The following is a 6,575-nucleotide window of genomic DNA, read 5'->3' as shown; positions in this document are numbered from 1 at the left end:
AATTTCTACGTAGGACCAGGGAGATAGCTCAGTGGCATAAGTGCCTGCCTGGCAAGTGCAAGGTCCTTTGTACCCAGATATGGCAAACAAACAAGCAACAACAGCAACAACAAAACCCACGCAATTCACTCACTTTCCAGACAAAAGAGGCAAAAGTTTTGTGCTAATGATACTTTACTGATGTTTTAAGTTTCACGTATCACATTGAAGAGCCGGATACTGTTAATTTTTCATTAATTAATTACACTAGTGTATGTTAGGGATGCGTAATGATCACATTCATCCTAGGAAATTTAGCCGAGCACTTTTTTTTTTTTTTATGACTTTAGGACAGGGTCTACAGGGTGTACAGGGTCTCACTGCATAGATTGGACTCATAGTGATTCTCCTGTTTTCAGTCTCCCAAGCATTGGGATTATAGGCACACACCACCACGCCCAGTCTCAACTGCCATCTCAGAGTGGCCTGGGGGCATGGGGCCGGCATGGCAGGCTAGGGATCGAACCCTGGCCACTGCGCTCTGCCTAAGCAGGCACTTTAGCCTGCTGAACTAGTAACCTGGCAAATTTTTTTTTAATTTTATTTATTTATTTATTTAGTGTGTGTGTGGCCAGCTCAGCCCACCAGGGGGCGGGGCTGGCTGGCATGTGGTGCTGGGGTATTGAACAGCGGTCCCTGTGCTTTGCTTGGCTTAGTTTGTTCTAAGTAGGTGCTTTAGACCACTGAGCCATCTCACCAACCCTAACCTGGCAATTTTTACTTACGTGGCTAGCTTAGTATAATTTTGTTTAGGATATATCCATAACCAAACACATAACACTGATGCCAGTTATTCCTTTCCCAAGAAAATGTGTGGGCTACTCTTGTAGATCATGATCAGTGAAGAAAGAGCAACGAGCTTTAGTCTAGATCTTACATGTTCCCATAGGTCCATATGTTAAAACCTTAAGTCAGTAGACATTGGGTGCCCTTGAACCCTGATCAGTAGGAGCCAGGATCTAGTGGGAGGGAGGGAGGTCATTGGGGGCGTGTCCTTAAAGGGGTATGTCCTTGGGTGGGCGTGTCCTCAAGGGGCGTGTCCTCAACAGGAGCGCTGGCACCCTCGCTCCTTTCTCCTTTTGCTTCCCAGCCTCTATGAGGAGAGCAGCTATGTGCTCTACAACACCCCCTTTATTACTCATTAATAAAGTATATGACTTGTTAAGCATTTTTTTAATGTTTATTTTAATATGAACACAACTTGCTAAGCATCTATATTTCATCAGGCCCACGAATTCTCCTTTCAAAAGACAGTATGAAGACAGTATAAACAAGCTGAAGCAGTTTGTTTTTATGGCTTCACTGTGCTTACTCTAGCACGATGCTATCTACAGGGGAAAAAAGGACTTATCGCACAAGTACTAGGATCATATTTCCCTAAAGCGTTCTATAAAGTTGAAATAGCACAGTGGAAATAAAAAGCAGGAAAAGGAGAAGATTAGTACTGCAAAGAATGCAACTCATCGCGGAGCTGAGCATAGATTAGAAGATAAACATTTTTAAATGGGCACTGGCGAAGAGTTTATGTGCATGAAATCGGTCTCTAAGACAACATAGATGGGACCCAGGAAACCCAGAAACTCTGGTGGAAATGAAGAAGACGCTATTATCACAGTGATGGGCCCAGATTCGGGATCAGGGCTACCCGGGGAAGACACATGTATTTCAGTGGTTCCTGGATCCCTGCCTCCCTCCCCTTCCCCTGTTACAGACCAGCTCCTGATGAACCCAGGTTTGATCTCGGAACTAGGAGCTGAGTGGGTGCCGCCATCCCTTAGCAGGAGTAGAGGGGTCTCAGCACAGCTTCTTCCCGTGACTCAAGGCAATCCAGGAACTGGACTCCTTTCTTGCCTCCGGCGGGACCCTGCGCCTCTGGCGGGACCCTGCCCCAGGCAGTTCCCAGTCATTGGAGGAACAGACATCCCCTGTGGAAACCCAGACAATAGGGTTTCGGCCCCTTCCCTGCTTCCATATTGGTTCTGCCGTAGGTTCGCAGTCACGTGTGGGCCGAAGCACTCAGAACCCTCCACTCGTGCAGCCTGCTGTCCCTTTCAAGCAACACAGGGCTCCGGAGAACCCTATCAGGAGCAGCTTCCAAAGCTGTGTATGCCTCCTCCATCCCTGAAGCCCTTGCAGCCTCTGATTAGAAAAGTAATACACCTTGTTGCAGAGAAGTTGAGGAATTCAGGAGGGCACAGGGAAACGGACAAAAGAGAGAGAAAGAGAAGAGCAGAGAGATGCATCCTTGGCAGTTTCACCTCTCAGAATAACCAGTCAGGACTCTGTCAGCTTTGTCTGAACACTCTTCTATCCATCTTCACCTGCTGAGCTCACCCCGCCAGCTCATTGTCTTGCTTCTTTTTTATTTATTTATTTATTTGTGTGTGGCCAGCTCAGCCCACCAGGGGGCGGGGCTGGCTGGCATGTGGTGCTGGGGGATTGAACCCCGGTCCCTGTGCTTTGCTAAGCTTATTCTGAGTAGGTGCTTTAGACCACTGAGCCATCTCACCAGCCCTGTCTTGCTTCTCTTGTCAGCTGCTTTCTAGATGGTTAAGTGGGCAAATATCTACGTTAGGAAACTACCATACACTTTTTTTTTTTTTTTTTTTTTTTTTTTTTCAGACAGAATCTTGCCATACAGTTCAGGCTGGCCTTGAACTCAAGGCAAGCCTCTTGCCTCAGCCTCCTGAGTTCTGGGATTTACAGGTATGATCAACCCTGCCTGGCTCTTACTAGATACCATTCTACTGCTAAATGAATACCACTGTATTAGTACTGTTCTGCTGAGTTTAGTGGTACACACCTATAATCCCAGCGCTCAGGAGACTGAGACAGTAGGATCGCCATGAGTTCAAGGCCATCTTGGGCTACATAGTGAGTTCAAAGCTGACCTGAACTACAAAGCAAGGCTCTGTCTAAAATAAAAAATGAAGTATTTATTAAGAATATTATCTCTTAAGATAGACATGTGCCTAATATTTGAGAGCACCCCAACCATCCTTAATTTCCAAAAGCCCCGCCTCTTTTCCAACACCACCACTCTAACCACACCCAGAAATCACAAATCCTGCTACACACAGAAATTAGCTAACCTGGTGAGCTACATAGGTCGTAGATCCACCAGAAGACCCATAACCCAGGTACCGTGTTTTCCCTGGGTAAAGCCATTCGGGTTCTAAACCACTTCGACAAACAGGCTTCTAGGAGAGAATTACTTCTAGGAGAGAGATCGCCTCTATTCAGATCCCTGAAATGAGGGAGCATTAAGTGCACAATGTCTGCAACAGAGGGCAACAAGGCCACCCCAGGGGGCAGAGCAGTGGGGGAGCCGATGCAGGCCGTGGGCTAGCTGAGTGACGGAAGGGCCGGAAGGAGGACAATTCAAGGGAGCACCTTCCCCAGGAGGCCCCGCTTGCAGCTTTTCTTGGCCTCTCTTCTGAAAAAGATCTGTAGACTGTCCCACCTGTCAATCTGCTGTTTTTGATACTATGCAGAGTCCAAGAAACCTCTCTGTACTATTTCTACCACTTTTGTGAGTCTATAATTATTTCAAAAGAGTAGACAAAACTTTGTCCCAGAACCTTCTGCACCGTGGTCTTGTAGATCATGTCACAACCCCACATGACCCTCCCACAGACACAGACAGGCCACCTCCTAGCCACGTCCTAGCTAGGCCTAGGCTGAACTCGGTGCCTTTCTGCTCCTTCCCTTGCTGTCTCAGGGCACTGAGCTTGGCTAACCCCATAGTTAGTAGGTACGAGAGTGACCGAAAGATTGTGACACATTCCAAAAGTAAGGATATGGTCAAAACATTTGACCAAGTTGGCTGTTGTTTTTATTTTAACATAATAAGGCTCCCAGAAAACATTTACTAGCCCATGATTACCGTTTAAAGGCTATAGAAGCCTCCTTAATCCTAGTTATTACCATGAGCAGGCTGTTATCAACAAAGAAGCACAAAGGTTAGTCACAGTGTGTTGTTTTAACATTTCCCATTAAAGATCAGAGAGTTCACTGACAGAAATGCTGAAAGAGCACTTCGCTGACTGGAGGCTCTACCCCAGCCACAGTAATCTTGTCAGGATCAAAAAGTGAGGAGGTCCGAGGGAGCCAAAGACAGGCCAATTTTAAACTTTCTGAGGCTGGGGAGATAGCTCAGTAGAATAAGTACTTGTCTGGCAAGTACAAGGTCCTGAGTTCGATCCCTGGTACCACCAAAAAAAAAAGTGTCTTAAAAAATTTGGGGGTCGGGGAGATAGCTCAGTAGATTAAGCATTTGCCTGGCAAGCACAAGGACCTGAGTTCAATCCCTGGTTCTGCAAAAAATATAAATAAATAAATAAACTTTCTGAGAAACGCATGCCTTCAGAGTCCAATGCATTAGAATCTGCCTGGAGACATCTACTGACTATACACGACATATTCTTAGAACAGGTAACTGCTTCCTTAAACTTCTATTCACAGGTTAAAGAAAATAGATTGAAGCTTGGAATTAGGAACTCACTTTGTGATTCTTACCCAGTTGGCCCTATGCCCTTCAGAACAACCCATGAAATAAAATATTTAGTAACATAACCAAAGAGCAGAAGGTAAGCCAGGTAGAATAATTCTGCCATTTATTCTTCTAAAATGAGAGGAGATTTCACACTCTGAATGCTGTATAATGTTCATGTCTTCAGAAATGTTTTTACTTATTTTATACAAATATAGAAATACAGATGCAGGAAAGAGGCCCCGGGCAGCAAGTTTCCTAGTGGATTATTATGAGAACACTCACAGCTACCTGTCAGGCCATCAAATAAAACTTGCCCAACACCCAGAATCCCACAATCTTTCTTTTCCGTGTACCCAGCTCAAACACAGCCCGGGCACTCCCTCCCAAAGTAGCTACTGTCCTGACTTCCATCGTAATTACTTTCTTTCGCTCTCTGATACTTAGCACTTTTTATAATCCTTTGGCATTTCTTAGTGACTTTATCAACCATGTGTACATCCCTGGCTTCTGTAGTCTTGCCCACCTTTTAGAAAATGGTTGTTTGCATTTCTTTTACTGTATAGGTTCCCCTTCTCTTCTGTTTTTTTTTTTTTGTTTGTTTGTTTGTTTGTTTTTACATTTTTTTGTGTGGAGTATCCCAGACAATTTCTTCTGTAGAGCTCTCTGCTGGTCTCAATTCAGTTCGCTGTGCCAGTGGGGTGTGTACAAGATGTTCCTTTTGCTTCTCTTCTTCCAAACTGACAGCTCAATCTGAGATTCAATCACACTCAGTTCAGTCCCTCTGGCGAGATCTCGGTGGGGACGTGCTCTACCAGCTGGCACATAGTGCCTGGGTTTTGTCCCTTTTCACTCTCTCTTTTGATGTTTGTTACATGTCTGGGTGGCCCCCAAAGCACCACGCCGCCATGGGGAGCAGGCTTTTCAGAGCTGCTGGGATCTATAGTGTGGGATGCTAGAAACGACTAAATCAGCCCTGTGATGGTCTGGCACCGCCCTAAACCAGGAACACAACAGGGGCACAAAGAAACTGCTGCTGTCCCCTATAGTGTGATACTTTCTGCCTTCTGTCTTCTGCCTACCACAAACTTTCTCTTCTCCATGCCCCTTTGCCACACCACCCTGCCTCGGAGCCAGACAATTATGGGCTGAAACCTCTACGGAGGTTTCTCATGTTGTGAGCTCAACAAATCCTTCCTCCCTTAACTTGTAGGTGTTGGGTGTTTTGTCTCAGCAACAAAACTACCTAAGACAAAAGTATCTCAGTTTAATGTCTAAACTTATTACAGTGTTGATGTTATAATACAGTAGTATTGTTCCCATCCTATTGCTTCATTTTCTTTGTTTTTGTTTTTGAGACATCGTTGTAGTTCAGACTTGCCTTGAACTCATTATGTAGCCCACGCTGACAGTGATCCTCCTGCCTCAGCCTCCCAAGTGCTGGGATCGCAGACATTCACTTTCATTTTGGTGTTTTGTTTTGTTTTGGGATATAGGCTTTCTTTGCTCCCTGCCTTGGTCTTGACCTCCTGGGCACAAATGACCCTCCCACCTGGGACTCCTCAGGAAGCTGGTTCACAAGTGTGCGCTACAATGCTCAACTCCAGCTGAAATAGTTCTAGGAGAAACGCCCCCTTATCTACTCCTCCTTTACCTAATGCCACGGAAAAGCTTGGATTTTTATTACCCGGGTTTTTAGGACAACCTAGCTTTCTCCCTCCCCCTCAGAAGGAAATGAGCTGGTTTTGTTTACTGTGAACTCAGAGCAAAGCCTCTCTGCTAGGCTGCTCTCCATGGGCGCCAGGCCCCCCAAAACGGTCAAGCGAGCCTTGGTGCCCGTAACCCGTGATAAGCCGCAGCTTCGGAGCGTGGGCTGCACGCTCGCCCCCTCTTGGGCAGGCCAGGCGCTGCAGGGCTGCTCTCTTGCCCCTGGCCGAGAGGCCCCGTGCAGCCCCCCGTGGAGCTGTGTGAGCCGGTGCTGAGGATGGAGCAGTGCTTCTAGTCCCAGATTCCCTTGCATGTCCTTAGGGAATTGGGGAAAGAT

This window comes from Octodon degus, unplaced genomic scaffold, assembly GCF_000260255.1.
Source record: "Octodon degus isolate 3935 unplaced genomic scaffold, OctDeg1.0 scaffold00095, whole genome shotgun sequence".
Lineage (NCBI taxonomy): Eukaryota > Metazoa > Chordata > Mammalia > Rodentia > Octodontidae > Octodon > Octodon degus.
Note: the sequence above shows the minus strand (reverse complement) of the source record.